This window comes from Cicer arietinum, chromosome 6, assembly GCF_000331145.2.
Source record: "Cicer arietinum cultivar CDC Frontier isolate Library 1 chromosome 6, Cicar.CDCFrontier_v2.0, whole genome shotgun sequence".
In the NCBI taxonomy this organism is placed as follows: domain Eukaryota; kingdom Viridiplantae; phylum Streptophyta; class Magnoliopsida; order Fabales; family Fabaceae; genus Cicer; species Cicer arietinum.
The window spans coordinates 59,792,883-59,813,603 of NC_021165.2; the positions used below are offsets into that span (position 1 = coordinate 59,792,883).

The 20,721-nt window shown below is 30.1% G+C and overlaps 9 non-coding genes across 9 annotated transcripts; all 9 read right to left on the bottom strand.

Annotated features, from left to right (window-relative positions):
• Positions 1 to 3,393: 3,393 nt before the first annotated feature.
• LOC113784214 (small nucleolar RNA snoR80) lies at positions 3,394 to 3,518 on the bottom strand. The gene has a single exon (XR_003470230.1). It is a non-coding gene; the product is annotated as a small nucleolar RNA snoR80 (small nucleolar RNA).
• Positions 3,519 to 3,587: 69 nt separating this feature from the next.
• On the bottom strand, positions 3,588 to 3,695 carry LOC113784206 (small nucleolar RNA Z152/R70/R12). The gene has a single exon (XR_003470222.1). It is a non-coding gene; the product is annotated as a small nucleolar RNA Z152/R70/R12 (small nucleolar RNA).
• Positions 3,696 to 3,975: 280 nt separating this feature from the next.
• Positions 3,976 to 4,074, bottom strand: LOC113784194 (small nucleolar RNA Z157/R69/R10). The gene has a single exon (XR_003470210.1). It is a non-coding gene; the product is annotated as a small nucleolar RNA Z157/R69/R10 (small nucleolar RNA).
• A 10,284-nt stretch (positions 4,075 to 14,358) lies between these two features.
• LOC113784213 (small nucleolar RNA snoR80) lies at positions 14,359 to 14,483 on the bottom strand. The gene has a single exon (XR_003470229.1). It is a non-coding gene; the product is annotated as a small nucleolar RNA snoR80 (small nucleolar RNA).
• A 74-nt stretch (positions 14,484 to 14,557) lies between these two features.
• Positions 14,558 to 14,665, bottom strand: LOC113784204 (small nucleolar RNA Z152/R70/R12). The gene has a single exon (XR_003470220.1). It is a non-coding gene; the product is annotated as a small nucleolar RNA Z152/R70/R12 (small nucleolar RNA).
• A 125-nt stretch (positions 14,666 to 14,790) lies between these two features.
• LOC113784202 (small nucleolar RNA R11/Z151) lies at positions 14,791 to 14,875 on the bottom strand. The gene has a single exon (XR_003470218.1). It is a non-coding gene; the product is annotated as a small nucleolar RNA R11/Z151 (small nucleolar RNA).
• An 85-nt stretch (positions 14,876 to 14,960) lies between these two features.
• Positions 14,961 to 15,059, bottom strand: LOC113784211 (small nucleolar RNA Z157/R69/R10). Its single transcript, XR_003470227.1, has one exon. It is a non-coding gene; the product is annotated as a small nucleolar RNA Z157/R69/R10 (small nucleolar RNA).
• A 4,835-nt stretch (positions 15,060 to 19,894) lies between these two features.
• On the bottom strand, positions 19,895 to 19,979 carry LOC113784203 (small nucleolar RNA R11/Z151). Its single transcript, XR_003470219.1, has one exon. It is a non-coding gene; the product is annotated as a small nucleolar RNA R11/Z151 (small nucleolar RNA).
• An 88-nt stretch (positions 19,980 to 20,067) lies between these two features.
• On the bottom strand, positions 20,068 to 20,166 carry LOC113784191 (small nucleolar RNA Z157/R69/R10). Its single transcript, XR_003470207.1, has one exon. It is a non-coding gene; the product is annotated as a small nucleolar RNA Z157/R69/R10 (small nucleolar RNA).
• Positions 20,167 to 20,721: the final 555 nt, after the last annotated feature.

Consider the following 20,721-nt stretch of genomic DNA (forward strand, 5'->3'; position numbering starts at 1 on the left):
TTTTGAGCGGTTATTATACCGTAGTTATGAATGGTCATAGTACCATATTGAGAGTGACTTTAACTGTCATATTGAGAGTGGCTTTAACTGCCATATTGAGGGTGTAATTCTAGAACGGTTTTCTACGGTGCAGTGGAACTCCAATACAGTGAATCTGGGCTGCTTTATCCTGGAGACTTCGTGGTTGATAGTCTGCCTTGCACAATTTGGGCAGTGCCGCGAAACGTCTTAAAGAGAGCGACCTAGTTCGCGACTCAACCTAGTAATATCTTCGGTGGCATAAATTGTGAATTTTAAATAGTTTTTGAAATTCAAAATCCAACAATTTTTAATTAAAGAAAGTATAAAAAAAGAAAAATTAATTTATGTTTAAATTAAAAAATATCAATTTGAAATGTTAGATAAATCAATTTTGTAGGATTCTTATTACTTCTAATTCATCCATTCTTCTTATATATGTTTTATTTTTATTAAACTTTCTTATATATGTTAAAGATTATTTTTTACAACTATATTAATTTAATATCTATCATGATAATTTTGCCTCCATTCTTTATGTATTAAACACGACTCTTAAAATACAATAAAAAAAATCATTCTCAGAGTCATATTTATCTTATAAGAGATAAATAATGATATCAAAATTAACCAAATTTATTGTTTGTATTTGTTTTACTAGAAAATTTATTGTTTGTATTAATATGTGAAAAAAAACTAAAAAACAACAATTATTAAGAAAGAACTTAGAGTTCTTAGAAAAATAAAAGAATCAAGTGGATAATAAATTATATGATTATATTTTCGAATTTGAACCTTAAATATTTTCTGCGATGTCTCTCAACTCATTATCTGATATATTAATACATACTTACTAATTAAAAATAATAATATATTTATGTTTACTTTTTCCTACAGGGTTACTATTATATGATTTATATATATTAATATACATTTATGCTAATAGAGTATATATACTTTTTTTAGAAAGACAAATTTATTGATAACATAATGTTAACACAATATGCTAACAATATGCAGCAAATTCACATCAGCACAAATCTCACTTTCTTGTACCAATTCACACAATAGTACAAATAAACACCCGATTAAAACATACAAACCATCACATCCTGATTCACACTCATCTTGTATCATGGATTTGGCGTACATCATCACCACATACATTTGTGTGACTCATAGTCTCCGAAGCCCCAAATTGCATCTCAGCTACGTACAGTGTAATTGATAACAGAAGGGGGAGGTTGATTGTTTTTACTAAACTTGTCTTTTTGGATTACATTAATATTTATATATCTATTATCTATCACTTTATTGATTTAAAAAAAATAATAATAGCATACAATTTTGAAACATTTGGAGTACAAAGTGAACTACACCCATACACGCCTCATAATAATAAAAAACTTAAAAGCACACTTTTATCTCTTCTAATTTCTCAATTGTGCGATTTTAGTCTTTTTAGTTTAAATCGAGTTATTTTCTATCTTCACATTTACTATTTTTTGATTTTATAGTACGTCGTTCTTTTTCTCAATATTTTTAGCGATGTAGCATGACATGTTGACTTTCTAATCACATGACATAATGAAAATTTTGTTATTTTAATTAAAAAATAAAATAAAGAATCTATGATATATCACTTATGTGATTATCTCTATTTCTTCTGTCGTTTTATCATCGTTGTGGTTTCTATTGATTTCTAAGTACCTACGTCAGAATCTTTTTGCATTTCCCTTGAATCTCCTTCTCGCAGAGCTTTGAAGTTGTCTTTTTGCTCGAATGGAGTTGAAAATGAAAGTTTAGTGAATGACACTGATATGGTAACTTTAGTAGTTGAAGAATTTGTAAAAATTTCAAAACAGAAAGAAAATATAAGATTGAAATTAGAAATTTTAATTTTAATTTTTGTAATTAAGTAAATATAATTTTTTTTGGTTTTATTTAATTTAAAATAATTAATCTTTTGTAAAAATCTAACTAATATAATTTTTATCATCTCATGCGCAATTATTAAAAAGTTCATGTAGCCTCCTATATCACCAAAAAACTGAAAGAAAGAAAAAATAGTGGGAGATTGCATAATAAAAAGGAGATAAATACAAAAGAATCAAAATTGTTCGTTTTAAACTAAGACCAAAATCGCATAATCTAAAAATTAGAGAGTTTAAAATTATAATTAAACCTAAAATAATTTGGGAAATTATAAATTAAGAGGTTCAAAATTATAATTAAATCTAATTTCTTTGGGGAAATCACACCTACAAAATAAACAAAACTCTCAGTGAGATCTCAAAAGATTTTAAAGAGAAAATGTAATCAGTGATTTTTATCTTATTTTTTTGACTTCTTTGCAATAATTGTGTTTGATATTTGTAAAATACGATCGAAAATGTATTGAATTAATTGATTTTTATTCTTTGGAATTGTTTCATCTATATTTTCCGGATGAAATTCTTCTTTGATTTTTAGTTTTGCTTCGAGTTTCATCGGTTGCTTCCTTCAAGGTCGGTTCATTGATTTCATCTCACTTTTGTTGTTGTTGTATGAGTTTTGACTTATGTAATTTGGTGTTGTTGCTGTTGAAAGAGTCGTCTTTTATATGTGATTTGGTGTTGACTAAAGTGTAACTATTTAGATAGTAATCTTTGTGCTATTATCGACGGTGTGATATTTGACCTTCTTTCTTGCATAATCTTCAAATAACAAAGGTTTCCATGTGCTATTATCGATGGTGTGACAATATTTAATTTTATATTGTTGTTCTATAATATGAAGGTTTAAATATGTTGAATATATAATGGTGATTATCAGTGTGACTATAGGACCTTCTCAAATAATACATTAGAATTAATGAAATTTAAATTTATTCAAGCTTCTACCACAAATATACAACATAATCACAATCCTGTTTCCATAAAAAAAGCTTGCACAAAAACAATGTATGACTCTTAATAGATGCTTTCAACTTCTCTCTTTAAATTTCACATCCATTCTTTTCTTCCTTGGTTGATTGGAGATTGATTGTAGAAAGTATTATTCATTTACATTTTATGCTTTATTTCTTGGCATTGGCTTCCTTTTGGTTTAATTTTATTTTTTTCATCGGTTAGTATATTGTAAATGTGAGCAGTTATTTGAATCACAAACATTTCCAAAAAATAAATACCTGCAAAACATCAAACATGCAGCAAAAATGTGTTATTCCTAATCCTTTTTTACAAAATAGTATAATCAATGTTAAAAAGCATGAATCCGAGTGAAATTTCATAATTTAGAACAATTTCACATATAAATTTATTAATTTTTATTTATAATAGTAAATCCATTATGCAAATATTTATTATAATTGATAAACAGAAAAGACATAAAAAGACATGTATGAGGCATTTCCAAGACCAAATGGTATTGAAGAAAATCCATAAATCAGTATCACCACATAATTGATTTAGCGTCCGAGCCATTACACCAAAAGGAACAATTAATCCTTCAGAATTGGTAATGGACGCAAAACATATTACAATATTAAATAGTTTATACTGAACCAAAGTACACAACAGACATTAAAAAGTGCTCAGTGGAAGGAGAAGTCATTGTTAAATAGGCTCACGGCGCAACTTGTAGGTTACGTCCACTGCCCAAAACACTATTAGGATTTTTCATCTCATCATTGCACCAAAACAGCAGATGTTTTCAACTATTATAGCACATTCATAAAAATACAAATTCAAATAACAAAGATATGATATAACAAACAATAAAATGATAATTGAAAAAAGATTATTGAAATTAAAAAAAAAAAAAAAAAAAAAAAAAGGCAAAAAAAAAAAAAAAAAAAAAAAAAAAAAAAAAAAAAAAAAAAAAAAAAGCCAACTAAGTTATCATATCAAGGTAAATTGAAAAAAGGATTCACAATACCAAAAACTAAACCCTAATTTTCATGAAATTGTAAAATATCTATGTGCTCGGACAACCAAGGGTTTGATAATCAGATTCTAGGTTAAGATTCCCGGATCATAAACTCTAGTCCACAAATTGTATCATCACAGCACCAATGAAAAGAAAAAATCGATTGCGAACAACATCAAAATACCGAAAATTCAAATTCCAAAACAGAAAATCCAAACCAATGAAGAGATAGAAAAGAGTATTGGATGAAGGAGATGTCGCTGATTGAAAATTGAGGCGATAAGAACAAATTTATAGGCATTGAAGTGAAAGGCGATAACCAAATTATGGTTTACCATGAGTGGGCTGAACATCGGGGATATAAAAAATTTACACCACACTCCACATTCATAAAAAAATACTTGTTTTTAAGATATAATTTAATATATAATTGCATTCAACGGTATTTTGTTAAATATATTTGTAGTTTTATTTATTCATAATTTCATCTTTTATTCGATTTTAGATTATGTGATAATTGTATTACATATTAAATTGTATACAGATATGAGATTTTTCACATGGCACATCAAACTTGGATATTCGTGATTGTAAATTTAATTTTAAAATTAATTTTTTTATTTATATTTAGAAGTTTAAGTGTTACTCCTTCCATCACATTTGTTATCAATTATGTTTTCCTTTTTTTCTTTTTCAAAAGAATTATGTTTTTTGTTTATGAACTAAATAAGAATATTTTCGTAAATGAATCATGTATATGAAATTTTGATAATAAAATTTATTAAGAGGAAAATATAAAATAAAAAACAGACTTATAATAAGAATATATGGTGTGTCTTTAAATTCTAGTTCAACCTACAAATACAAATACTAGATTTGACTTCTTGTTTCGAGTATTAAATTCGAACTCAAGACTTCATAGTTGTGTAAATTAATTATGATAGAGTTTACTATTTCTTCTGAAAAAAAAAATAACATAGAGTATAAATTTTAATTAAAGAAAGCATAAAAAAATTTAATTTATTAATATATTTAAATTAAAAAATATCACTTTTGAATGTAGATAAATCAATTTTGAACATTTCTTGTTACTTATAATTTATTCGTTCTTCTTATATATGTTAAAGATTATTACAATTATATTAATTTAATATCTATCATGATAATTTTGTCCCCATTCTTCTTCATATATTAAATACAACTCTTAAAATACAATAAAAAACAATCACTCTTAAAAGTTATACTAATCTTATAAGAGATAAATAATGGTATCAAAATAAATAAAATTTATTGTTTATATTGTTTTTATTAGAAAATTTATTGTTTGTATTAATATGTGAGAAAAACTAAAGAACGTCAATTATTATAAAAAAAAACCTAGGGTTCTTAGAAAAATAAAAAAAATATTAAGAGAATAATAAATTTTAAGCTTAATTGCAGTTTTGGTCCCCTTATTTTAACTGAATCGCGAAAGTAGTCCCCCCATTTTGTTTCTCCCCAATTTTGGTCTCCCAAGCAGAATTTTGGTCCAAAACTTGATGAAATTTCATTTTTTTTGCATTTATTTAAGTCACACAATGCCTCAAGATCTCATTTGCAACAATTGTACCTCAAATATATGACCATAAATGGTGTAGTACGGCTTTAAAAAAAATAAAATTTCGTCAAGTTTTGGACTAAAATTCTCTTAAGGGACCAAAACTAGGGAAAAACAAAATGGAAGGACTACTTGCGGGATTAAGCAAAAATAACAAATTATTAAAAGTGTATGCTTTCATGAATCATCGACAAGCCAACATGCAAATTTACCACTAATACAATTTTTTCGCCGAAAGTAATTTCCCTTTCTTTTAATATTCTCTTAATAATTATATATATATATATATATATATATATATATATTATATCTCTCAACTCATCAACTGAGTTGTCTGATATATTAATATATACTTACTAATTAAAAATATTAATATATATGTTTATTTTTACATATAGGGTCACTATTATATGATATTGATGAAGAATGAAGGTGGTCTAGTAGTATTTTTTTTTTTTTATCTTTAAAATTCGACCTCTGCTATGTTGGGTTGATTCTCATATCTTCAAAACATTTTTCTATGATTTCCAACACTTCTTGAAACCCAAACATTGCTTGAATCTGCACTCTCCATATGTCTCAATCATTTCCATCAAAATGTGGCATGTGGGTTGGAAAGTTTACATTGGTCGCACTTGAACTCATTCTCAATTTACTCGTGTTTGATCCTCACACTTCACTCGTGTTTATCACTCTGGGATCGAGACCTTGCTCTGGATACCAATTGTTAGTGTTTAAGCTATTTCTTGCAATGAAAGTAAACCAGAAAAAGGAATGAGTTGATGTGAATGTGTTGTTATTTTATTGAAATGGTTATGCTATTTATACATAGCTTTTGTCACATTATTTCTAACTAACTTCTACCTAACTGACTAAACAAGTGGTTAATTACTTAGTGATTACATACAATCAATCTTAAACTTGAATTACAAAACTTTTAATACCAAGAACAGTATGCGTTTCCTAACACTTAAACCAAGAACATTCTTGGTTTCCAACATTTTCCCTTAATTCAAGTTTCTAAGTGATTTTACACTTAGCAATCTTCTTAACTCTTCAAATCTACTTGTCCTTAAGGTCTTGGTCATGATATCAGCTAGCTAAACTTCAGCTTGACAATAAATGAACTTCAACTTGTTTCTTCCAACTTGATCTCGTGTCAAATGAAACCTTGTCTCAATATGTTTGCTTCTTCCATGAGACACAGGGTTCTTTACTAGATTTATTGCTGAAATATTTGTCAATCACCAATGGAATTGGCTTGAATACATCCAGCTTCAATTCTACTGTCAATATTCCAACCATAATGCTTGACAAGCTGCATAGCTGCTAGCAATATATTCAGCCTCATATGAAGAAAATGATGACACTGACTGCTTCTTTGAGCTCCATGCTATTGAAGATTTCATGAAATTTAACACATAGCCTGAAGTGCTCCTTCTATTATTCTTATCTCCACCTAATCTGAATCTGAGTACCCAACCAAGTCTCCATTTTCTTGCTTTAAATATTTTGCAAACAAAATTTCATGCTCTATTGTGCCTTTAACATATCTCGTGATTCTCTTAACTGCAAGCCAATGAGAATGTTTGAGTTTTTCCATGAATCTGCTTACCAGCCTACACTATAGCAAATATTAGGTCTTGTACTACACAAGTATCTTAGGGAACCCACAATCTACTTGAAAATAGTTGAATCAACTAGCTCTTCATCACTTTCTATTTCCAGCTTTCCCTTCACTTCAATGGCTGTGACAGCAGGTTTGCAACTAGCCATATTAAATCTTCTCAAGATCACTCCATCATATTTCTTCTGGTGCATCATAAATCCTTCTTCAATCTCAGTAAAATCCATGCCCATAAAGTAGCTTAGTTTGCCCATGTTTGTCATTTCAAACTTATCTTTCATGATATCTTTGAATTCTGCAATTGCCTTGCTGCTGTTGCCAGTTGCCAATAAGTCATCAACATATAGGCACATCATGATCATTGCAGGCTCTCCATTCAATGTGGAATGCTTCACATAAACTCCATACTCCACTGTGCATTTGATGAATCCTATGCCAATTAGAAATGAATCAATTTTTTTGTTTCAAGCTATTGGTGCTTACTTCAAACCATACAGAGGCTTTCCTCAATCTGAGCACTTTATCCTCCTTTCCCTCAATCACAAATCTAGGTGGTTGAGAGACATACACCTTTTCTTCCATCCTCCATTCAGAAATGCAGATTTGACATTAAGCTCGCACATCAACCAACCCCTAGCACAGGTTAGTGCTATCACAAGCTTGATTGTCTCAATTCCGACCATTAGAGCAAACACTTCAGAATAGTCTACACCAGCCTTTTATAGGAATCATTTGGCAATCAATCTAGCTTTGTACTTAGCAATTGTGCCACCTGGATTCAACTTTAATTTGTAGACCCATTTTACTCTAATCTGCTTTTGTTTTGGAGGAAAATATGTCAAGTACCATGTTTAATTCCTCTCAATTGCATTAACCTCTTCCATCATTGTTTTCTTTCAGTGTCATTTCTTCAAGGCTTCTTCAATATTCATTGGTTCTGTATTTGAAAATAAGGCAAAATGCATTACATCTCTACTATTGTCAACTTCACTATCATTGTACACTTCAAATTCTTGTAAATGTGTTGGTGGCTTTCTTGTTCTTTGAGATCTACTTGATTTAATTCTTTCTTCACCTCTGTTTCCACTAATATGCTGCTCATTATGTACTTGTAAAGGAATCTGTGAAGGTTGGCTTGTGTTGCTTGCTCCCAATCCCAGTGTTGGTTGCTGGTAATCTACTTTTGTTTCCAGTCCTAGCTCTCATGTTCAATGATCTTGACATATTTGCTGATCACCACCTTGCCTCTGATAGGATAATACGATTTGTAAGCCCTTGTTGGATGATATCCAACCAAGATCGTTGTTTCACTCTTGTCCTGTAACTTTCTTCTTTTCTGGTTTGGTACATGTTTAAAACAAAGAGCACCAAATATTCTCAAATGTCCTATTGTTGGCTTCCTTCCACTCCAAATCTCATCTGGTACCTTCTCTCAAAGTTTCTTTGTTGGACATTTATTAAGAATATAGGCAACAATTGATGCAGCCTCTCCCCAAAACTTATGTGTAAGGAGTTGTTACCTTATGTTTAATTCCACTCTTAACACAAAATTCCTTGAACTCATGTGAAGTATATTCTCCTATTTCATATGTCCTTAACACCTTGACAAATTATCCACTTTGTTTCTCCACTTTAACCTTGAAGTTTTTGAATGTCTCCAATGCTTCATCTTTGGTTTTTATCAAATAAATCCACAACATTCTACTGAATTCATCAACAAAAGTTATGAAATACTTATTACCTCCTAATGATGGCACCTCAAATGGTCCAAATATGTCACTATGAACCACCTCAACAACGTTCTCCACTCTTGCTTGCACTTGTGATTGAAAGAAATTCCTTGATTGTTTACCTGCCATACATTCTTCACACACTTTCTCAAGGACATCAATCATAGGAATTCCACTCACCATCTTCTTGACTCCAAGCTTCTAAAGTTGATATGGCCAAATCTTGAATGCCAAAGCCAATTTTCATCAATTGAGCTTCTAATAGTTCTTAAAGATGTATCAAAAGTCATAGAATGTATCTAAATAAATCAAGTAGCAATCGTATAGCAAATAATTAGATCAAAATAAAATAACATAAAAATGTATGCAAGTCATGCATGCTCCTAAACATATATGATCCGGATATAACCAGCCACACAGGCGTCCACACAGAAGTCACCCATACCAATGGGGAAAATTAAACCAGCCACACAGGCGTCCACAAAGATGCATATGATATGTCATGAAATGATAATGAAGCTCAAAGATACATATCACCACTCAATTAGATAATCACATAAATCACAAGCCACTTAGGAAACCACAAAGATAACAATATTTAAAATCCAATTCACCAGCCACTTAGGCAACCACAAAGATAACGATATTTAAAACACAAATCACTAGCCACTTAGGCAACCACAAAGATAATATTTAGAATACATATCACTAGCCACTTAGGCAACCACAAAGATAACAATATTTAAAATGCAAATCACCAACCACTTTGGCAACCACAAAGATAAAAATATTTAAAATACAAACCACCAACCAAATCACTTAAACAACCACATAGATAAAATATTCAAAACACAAATCACAAGCCACTTAGGCAACCACAAAAATAATATTATTTAAAACACAAATCAAGGTTTGCCGCTAAACACATCACAAAAATCAACTTAATCACGTTATCATAATTAAAATTAAAACTTTACACCAATTCCCCCAAGACTCGTATAGATTTCTTAAAAATCAAAATTTTGAAATAAAATAGCACAAAAATCGAAACTTTAAATTAAAGACATCCTAAAAAAATATTACTCATGAGATCATAATAAAAATCATATATATGACATCAAACATATTACTCATGTTATAATAATAAAAATCAAAATTTATAATTAAGTTTATCAAAGCAAACATATTACTCATAAAAATAAAATATTATAGTTAAATTCTTTAAGGCAATTAAAAATCAATATTTTTCTTTTAAGACAACAAGTTTTATATCAATATCTTACAAACTATTAATTTAATATCTAGCCTAACATTGCATGGGGAAAAGCCCTTACCTTAGGCGCTTTCTTTCTTAACACCTCTAAATTTGCACGAGAAATAGCTCACGAGGCAGTAATGAATTCAACACCGATAGATATTAGAATTTACGACTCAGAAAATTATTTTGAGAGTGTAAGAATGACAAATATGTGTGACAACAAGATGCCTAATAGAAACGTATGAACATATAAGCTATTTACATTGCACTATTACCATTGATTTCTTGTCTAAAATTGAAGTGCACTTAATTCCAACATTATACTACCAATAATTACTATTTCTTTAATTTTATTAGGTTGTTACAAAGCCAATTGAAATTTATATGTATGAGTTAATTTGAATTAACTAATAGAGTTCACCAAATATTGAAGGGTGTCACACACTAATTTTAATTAAATAAATAAATTAGAGATTGTCACATCACCCTTTTAATTTTTTTATCTAATAGTTACGAAACCAAAAATTTCATAGAATTATTTTTGTAGACAATTATAATAAAATTATAATTTTAGTTTAAAAGAGATGAATGCATGAGATACAAAAAGGACAATAGTCTTTTTGTGTCCTCTCTTAATTGCACAAAAAAAACTTATAATTAAATTTATAATCTTCCTTTAAAAAATAAATTAAAGGTGTTTAAAATGAATTAATGCACATTATGCCAAGAAACACCATGAATTGTCATAAAATCTTGTCATAAAGGAGAGTAAAAGAATGAGTCAAGTCACTAATTTTTGTTTTTATAGGATGGACCAAAAATATTTTCAAAACACTTATACATAAAGGTTGGTTTCACTAACTCTATAATATCTCCTAAAATGAATACTTATCTGGTCACAAATAAAACTAACAAACAATATAACTTATATAAATTCTAATTTAATTAAATAATTCAACTAATATTTTATCAACTAAAATAAATCAAGCAAGACAAGAATACCACTCACACATAACAAAATAAAACAAACATATCTAACACATCAATTTCATGATTATCGAAACTAATCAAATAAAAAAATGTTCATTTATGAAATAATGACATCATAAATAGTCCCCATGTAATTGTCACGTCAAAACAATTAAGTAAAAATGAAGATTATAATTATTTAGGTAGAATAGAGTGTGATAAAATTTAATTTAATTTATTTACACATAGAATAATTATTAATTTAATAATAGCAATTACTAAAAAGATACATATATAATATATATGAAAATTTTGGGGTGTTACACTAAATCTTCTTGAGCTGCGCATGCTTCATCCTCATCTTTCTTCTTTTGTGTTATTTTGCCAAACCAACATTCATCAGCAAAGTGTTCAAACTTCTCAAAATTGTAGCACTACACTTTCTTCTTGTCAAAGTCCTTTGATCTCCCTTTTAATTTACCACTTGTGATTCCTCCTTTTGATGAGGACTTAGATTTATCTTCAGGTTTTTTGAATTTATTCTTCTTCCATTTCATTTTATGGTCTTCTTTCTTGTTGAGATACGCTACTAGTGCCTAATTCCCAGAATTACTCCAACTCCCTTCATCCATTCTCAGCTCTCTAGCTTCTAAAATTCCCTACAACTCTTCAAGACTCAATGTGGAAATGTATTTAGATTCCTCAATTGCACACACAACATAATCGAACCTGGGATGCAAAGATCTCAATATATTTTCACATAGTTTTTGTTCAGTAAGCTTTTCACCACAACTTTCCATCGATTTGTGATACTCCTCAATCTTGAAATCAGGTCTAACATTTTCTCTTGCTCCTCCATCTACAGCAATTCGAACTGTTTCTATAAGATATGCAACTTCACTTTCTTGACTTTGGTTCCTCTAGAATAACACTTCTCTAAAATGTCTCATGCTTCTTTTGCACTTCTTGCATCAAGTTTTTTGTCAAAGTTGGTTGTGTCAAGGCATTGATGAAGAACGAAGGTGGCCTTGCAATCTTTCTTCTTATTTTCTTTAAAATTCGACCACTGTTCCTCTGTTGGGTTGGCTCCCAGATCTTCAAAACATTTTTCTATGATTTTCAACACTTCTTGAAACCCAAACAATGCTCGAATTTTCACTCTTCATCTATCCCAATCATTTCCATCAAAATGTAGCATGTGGGTTGGAAAATTTCCATTGTTTGCACTTGAACCCATTCTCACTTCACTCGTGTTTGATCCTCACACTTCACTCATATTTATCACTCGGGGGATCGAGACCTTGCTCTAGATACCAATTGTTAGTGTTTAAATTATTTCTTGCAATGGAAGCAAACCAAAAAAAGGAATGAATTGATGTGAATGTGTTGTTATTTTAATGAAATGGTTATGTTATTTATCCATAGCTTTTATCACATTCTTTCTAACTAACTAAACAAGTGGTTAATTAGTTTGTGATTACATACAATCAATCTTAAATTTGAATTACAAAACTTTCAATACGAAGAACATTTTTGTTTTCTAACACTTAAACCAATAACGTTCTTGGTTTCTAACACTAATGACATGACATGCCATAATTGAGATTTTTTTATTTTAATTAAAAAATAAAATAAAGAATATGTGTTATATCACCTATGTGATTATCTCTATCTCTTATGTTGTTTTATCATCCTCAACACTTGAACTCCTTTGAAATTTTTTTCTCAAGCTGTTGTGTTTTCTATTGGTTTCAAAGTACCTACGTCTGAATCTTTTTGCATTTCCCTTTAATTTCTTTTTCCCAGAACTTTGAAGTTGTCTTTTTGCTCAAATGGAGTTGAAAATAAAAGTTTAGTGAATAACAATGATTTGATAACTTAAGTAGTCGGAGGATTTGTAAAAATTTCAAAACATAAAGATAATAGAAGATTGAAATTAAAAATTTTAATTTTTTTGATTAAGTAAATATAATTCTTTTTGTTTTATTTAATTAAAAATAGTTATTTTTTTTGTAAAAATTTAGCTAATATAATTTCTATCATCTCATGCCAAGTTATTAAAGAGTTCAGATATCATGCCATATCAAAATCGCTCATTTTAAACTAAAATTAAGATCTCACAATTTAATTATTAGAGAGTTCAAAATTACAATTAAACCTAATCTTTTTTTAGAAATCACAATGAGTTCAAAATTTCAATTAAACTTAAATAAATTTGGGAAATCACACCTACAAAATAAACAAAACTATCACAAATACGATCGAAAATGTATTGAATTAATTGATTTTTATTCTTTGATTTTAGTTTTGCTTCAAATTTCATCGGTTGCTTCCTTCAAGGTCGGTTCATTGATTTCATCTCATTTTTGTTGTTGTATGAGTAATTTGGTGTTGTTGCTATTGAAAGAGCCGTCTTTTATATGTGATTTGGTGTTGACTAATGTGTAATTATTTAGATAGTAATTAATTCTACCACCAAATATTGATAAGAATCCTTGGAATGAAGAATTTGGTAAGCTAAATATTCTGCACCTTATCAATGGTGTGACAGTATTTAATTATATACTGTTGTTCTATGTTTTAATATGTTGATTATCAGTGTGACTATGGACTCTCAATAGAGGCTTTCAACTTCTCTCTTTAAATTTCACATCCATTCTTTTCTTCCTTGGTTGATTGTAGATGGATTGTAAAATTTACAATTTATATTTTTTGATTCTTATAAAAACACTATTTTTAATTTGAATTTTATTTCTTGGCATTGGCTTCCTTTCCGTTAATTTTTACTTTTTTTTCATCCGTTAGTATATTGTAAATGTGAGCAGTTCTCTGTTTCTTGACATAGACTTCCTTTTGGTTATTTATGCTGTTTTAATTCGTTTTTATTTATTTTACACAGTTAAAATTTTGTCGAATATTTATTAGTCAGTTATTTAACCTTTTTTAATTGTAACTACTTATCTTAGTTATTTATAAGTTTATCATGCGCATACATTATCAATATTGAGTAAATCTACTCGTACTATAGACAGAATTACAAGTATTTCCAAAACAAATAGGTGCAAAAAATCAAACATGCAGCAAAAATGTTTAACTCCTAATCCTACTTTGGGAAACAGTATAATCAATGTTAAAAACATGAATCCGTGTGTTTAGAATTTTTCACAATTTCACAGATAAATTTTTAATTGTTAGTAATAATAAATACATTTCGCAAACATTTATTATAATTGCAAAAAAACATAAAAAAACATGTATGAGGCGTTTCCAAGACCAAATGGTATTGAAAATAATCCATCAATCAGGATCACCACATAATTGATTTGGCATCCGAGCCATTACACCAAAAGGAACAATTAATCCTTTAGAATTGGTAATGGACGCAAAACATTATAAACATTAATAATCAAATAATTAAATTTAACAAAAAAACACATTAGACATTAAAAAGTGCTCAGTGGAAGGAGAAGTCGTTATTAAATAGGCTCACGGCGCAACTTGTAGGTTACGTCCACTGCCCAAAACACTATTAGGTGTTTTCATCTCATCATTGCACAAATTTGATCATAAAATGTTCCAACTATTATAACACATTCATAACAATTCAAATAACAAAACTATGATATAACAAACAATAAAATGATATTTGAAAAAAGAATATTGAATTTAAAAAATAAAACAGGGGCCTCAGTGTGTGTAACAATCAGATCCTTGATTAGAAATCTCACTGAAATCCGCTAAGATAAGTTAATTATCATCATAAGCCAACCAAGTTATCATATCAACGAAGATTGAAAAAAAGATTCACAATGCGAAAAACTAAACCCTAATTATCATGAAATTGTAAAATTTATATGTGCTCGGACAGCCAAGGGTTTGATAATCAGATTTTGGGTGAAGATTCCCAGATCAGAAACTCTAGTCCACAATTTGTATCGTCACCGCACATTACAAAACAGAACAAACAAAATAATTAAAAGAAAAATCGATTTGAAACAGGATAAATTCTTATTAATTAAGAACAAGATAACTCTACCGGTTGATTGTACCTGTGGACGATGATGACGAAGGAGACGTTGATGTTTGAAGATTGTGGCAATAGGTTAGGATTTATAGGCAGCGAGGTGTCGAAATTAGGGTTTATGAAGAGTGGGCGGAACAACAAGGTTTCCGTAGTTTGGTGTGGGCTGGAGCTTATGCTTCTAATCCAAGGCCCATATTACTATTGTCATTTATCTAAAACTGAATCCCGTTGCCCATCATATTATACTCCACAAATGTTATGAAACAAGTTTTTACTTCCATATAAATGTTAGAAAAATCTCCCCTGTACTCCCACATTTTGCCTTGTACCCCAAAAAAATTCGAAAATGCCAAAACTACCCTCAATTTTTTTTTACTAGTTCAAAGAAAGTAAAGGTAAATTTTTTTTTCACCATTTTGTCATTCACCCTGCCTTAAAAAAGATTTCTTGTAGGCTCCAGTTTTCCGGTAACTTCCGGAATACTTGTAACAAGATTTCCGGTATAGAGTAAACTTCCGGAAATGTTAAAACCTAGTTTTCTGGTACAGAAGGGAAAAGTTGTGTACCGGAAAACTTAATTGACAAGTATTCTGGTACAATAGTAGATTTCGGAAAACTTAATTTCTAAGTTTTCCGGTACAGACCAATTTTTTTTAATTTTTTTTAAGTTTTTTTAATTTTTTTTAAATGTTAACAGATATGGATAATCCACTACTATTAATGGACAAAACATGCGTCGATACAACAAATATTTTTGACACAGATCAGGTATGAATAAATATATTTAATATTAACATTATAAATATATATTTTTGTGATTAATTATAATTATTTTATTTTAGATATTTGATTCAAGGGATACTGTTGTGAAATGGACAAAAGAAATTGGTATAAAAAATAAAGTTACTGTTATTATCAAAAGATCAGATATAGAGACGGGTGAGAAAGGACAGAGAAATAAATTAATATTAGGTTGTGACAAAGGGGGAAAATACAAGTGTGCTGCTAGTTCTATTCGAAGTTCAACAAAAAAATGTGATTGTCCTTTCAAGCTTAGATCAAAACCATTAAAAGATGGTTCAGGATGGATAGTTAAAGTAATTTATGGAATTCACAACCATGAATTGCCTGATACTTTGGAGGGGCATGCATATGTTGGACGCTTAGATGAAGAAGAAAGAAAGAATGTTCATGAATTAACAAAATATAATGTTGCACTAAGACACATATTACTCTCATTGCAAGACTGAGATAAGAGTTATGTTACTAAGATCTCACAAATATATAAACAGAGAAGTATCATTCGATTTCACGTGAAAGGTAATAGAACAGATATGCAACATTTAATCAAGTTAATTGAAGATGCAAAATATGTGTGCTGGAATAGAAAACGTGAAGACTCTGATGTTATGAGAGATATTTTTTGGGCGCATCCAGATTCAGTGAAGTTGTTGAATTTGTTTCCGATTGTGTTGATTATGGACAATACCTACAAAACCAATAAATACAGAATGTCATTACTTGAAATTGTTGGTATGACATCAACATAGAAGACATTTGTAGTTGGATTTGCTTATTTGGAATGTGAGCGAGAAGAAAACTTTTGTTGGGCATTAGAGAGACTAAAAGATTTGTTTGTTACACAAAATAAATTCCCTCAAGTAATTGTGACAGACAGAGATCTTGCGTTAATAAATGTAGTTGGTATTGTGTTTCCACATGCTGTTAATTTACTTTGTCGATTTCATATCGAAAAAAATGTTGGAGCAATATTTCTTAAAGGATAGACAAGAGTCAATATTGAATATGTGGAAAGACATTATGTATTGTAGTGATGAAAAAGAGTATATGATGCGCTTGCATATGTTTGAGCAATCATGTTTTGATACTAAAGTGTTTGTTGATTATGTCAAAGAAACTTGGTTGACTCCACATAAGGAAAGATTTGTTGAAGCATGGACAAATAAAGTGATGCATTTGGGGAACATAACGACTAACAGGTATTTAATATAATTTTATTATATATTGTTGAATTGTATTATATTTTCTAATGTATCTGTAAAATTTTATTATAGGATTGAGTCAGCTCACTGGAAACTGAAGTTAATGTTAGAAAATAACATGGGTGATTTGTGTAAATGTTGGGAGGCTATGAACAACATGATAAGGTTGCAAAGAAAAAGAATCAGTGCCTCGTTTCAAAAAAGTTTTTATGATGAAGAGCATGAGCACATAAATCCATTTTATCAGAGATTGAATACATTTGTATCAACAGAAGCTCAAAGACGTATTTACGAAGAATACGACAACGTTGAGTGGGTGGGTACTGACAAATCTATATGTGGGTGTTCTCTCAGAAGGACATACTGACTACCTTGTGCTTGTGAATTGAGACAATATAAATTAATGGGTGAACCAATTCCTCTAGATTCTGTGCTTATTCAATGGAGAAAATTAAGCATGGAATGTGAACTCACTCAAGACACAGAAGATGGATCAGAGTTGGATATGTCTACTAAGATGAATGCGTTATGGAAACGCTTTCGATCACTTGATGTTATTGGGAAACGAGTGTTGAAGAGTAAAATGCGTGAACTTGCTTTTCCAAGTACAAGTTCAATGTGTCCACCACCTGAAAAAGTCAAAACCAAAGGAAGAGTGAAGAAGAGTAAGGGTATGAAGTCGGATGGATATGATGTATATCGAGACCATTCTTACTTTGAGCATGTTAATGCAACATATTGTGAAGATATTGGTTCCCAACCCTCTCAGTCATCAAAGAAGAGACAAGCCTCTCAATCAAAGAAACACCCTCTCAGTCATCTCATTCTTCAAAAAATTTGTTATGGAGACAATTTCCAACACTGTTACAAATAAAAATATTAAATAATTAATACTAATAATTAAATATAACATAAATAAGTTAAATTAATAAATTAATGCTAACAATTAAATACAACATAAATAAATTAAATAAATAATTAATAATTAATACTAAAATATAATTGATACCTGAAGCAGCGTCATATATCCACCTAGCTGTTTGATGTCATAATAGCAGGCATCTGAGAGGTAGTCATAAAGCACCACTAGTGCAGCAGTACCCCATGCATATTTATCTGTGCCGTCTAAATATCTGAATAAAGGAAGGTATTTCGCATCAACTAGAGTATGACTCTTATCAAACAAAATAGTACTCCTGACTAAATTCAACAGATATGCCCTAGCAGCACATTCAAACCTCTCTGCTGCACATTGCCTTCTGAAGATCTCCTTCAACCAATCCAGTCTACAGTGTGCACCTCTAGTCTTTTTGGTCTCCTCCCAGATCTCTTCTGTGGTCACTCCTAATGTATGGACGGCAAGATTACATGCCGTTACTATATCTACATCGGGTGGACTGTAGAACTCACCCCTAATAGGCAATATGAGAAGATTGGCAACATCATCCAAAGTAATCGTCATTTCACCAAATGGCATGTGAAATGACGATGTCTCGGAATGCTATCTTTCAACAAACGCATATATCAAGTTGTTGTCGATCATCTTCAAACTACCCCGTTGTAATGGGTTCAGACCTGACAAATTCACCCAATTCTCTATGGATCACGGAAGTACCGGCAGAGTAAATTGTTGGATTTTCTTCCCATGCGCAACAATTTTCAGCAATGGTCGCTCCTGTATACAAAAAAAAAGTATGACATTAAAATTAAATTTAGACAACAAATATTAATTAATTTAAATCTTTTTAATGCATTATAAGTAATAATTAATTTAATATACCTCACCAAACCATAGTCTAGCTGAAACATGATAACGGTATCGTGTAAGGACAGACAAATCATAAGGCCCTCCAGGATACCGTGTCAACTCACCAGGTCCCTCAGCTTCATCATGTTCCTCCTCCATATGCTCTCCCTCATGAGCAGGTGCAGCCTCCTCCTGCTCATGTACATCCACCTGCTCGTGCACCATATGCTCATGTTCATCCATCTGCCCATGTACCACATCTTCCTCATGCACTATAGAAGGCTCCCCCTGATCATTATGTCCTTCATCGTCGTCTTCAATAATCATACGTCTTCTTCTCCTTGAAGTTGTCGGTCGAATCCTCTCTGGGGGATTCATCGAAGTCGATGTAGAAGTCTCAGTGTCCCGTGTAATTCGTATGATTTTGCCGTCTCTTCCTCGTGCACTCACTGAAAAATTAAAATATTAAAAGAAATAAATCACAATAACTTATAAAATTATAATTAATTAAATTAAAAAAATATATATACGTAACTTCCGGAAAACTTGATGCTCAAGTTTTCCGGTAACTACCGGAAATGTTGGCCATCAAGTTTTCTGAAACACTCTTCTATACCGGATAACTTAAAAAAATGTTTTCCGGAACACTCTTCTGTACCAGAAAACTTCATACAAGATTTCCGGTAATAGCTTCTGTACCGGAAAACATTAAAACAAGGTTTCCGGAGTACAACTTCTGTACCGGAAAACTTGTTTTTCAACTTCTCCAGAAATTTGGAAAAAAAAAAACTTACTCTCAGTTCCGAAAATGTAAAAATGTGAAATGGTAATTTTGTGGAGGTTTTATTATTTATACGAGGGCAAAATAGTCATTTCATTGTTAATTTGGGGGTATAGGTATAATAAGGAGGGTACAAGAGAAATTTTTCTAAATGTTAAAATCTTTCGTTTTCACTTACATAATATTTTAGTTTTTCAATAAACAAATGAATGTCACAAATGAATAAAACAGTGGCCTCAATGTGTATAACATTCAGATCCTTGATTAGAAATCTCACTGAAATACGCTAAGATAAGTTAATTATTATCATAAGCCAACCAAGTTATCATCATATCAACGAAAATTGAAAAAATGATTCACAATACGAAAAACTAAACCCTAATTATCATGAAATTGTAAAATATCTATGTGCTCGGACAACCAAGGGTTTGATAATCAGATTCTGGGTGAAGATTCCCAAATCAGAAACTCTAGTCCACAAATTGTATAGTCACAACACATTATAAATCAGAACAAATATAACTACTAATGAAAAGAAAAAATCGATTGCAAACAACATCAGAATACCGAAAATTCATATTCCAAAACAGCAAATCGAAATCAATGAAGAGATAGAAAAGAATATTGGATGAAGGAGATGTCGCTCATTGAAAATTGAGGCGATAAGATCAAATTTATAGGCATTGAAGTGAAAGGCGATAAACAAATTAGGGTTTACCATGAGTGGGCTAAAAAGCGGGGATATAAAAAAATTTACACCACACTCCACATTTTATACTCATACACCACACATTCTTTTTTCTTTTTAAAAATTAAACTTTTTTTTACTCTACTTCCAAGAGCAGCAAAATTAGAGAAATAGAAAGAAAAAAAAATTATATTTTTAAAAGAATGATTTTGAAAATAATAGTGAGAAAATATTTATGAATAATATATTAAACCATTTCCATAATATTATAATAATATAAAATAATTTGAAAAATTTGTCTAAATTTTAAAAAATCTTTCAAAAAATTTCTCAAATACAGTTGTTGAATTTCTTAAAAAATAACGGAAGT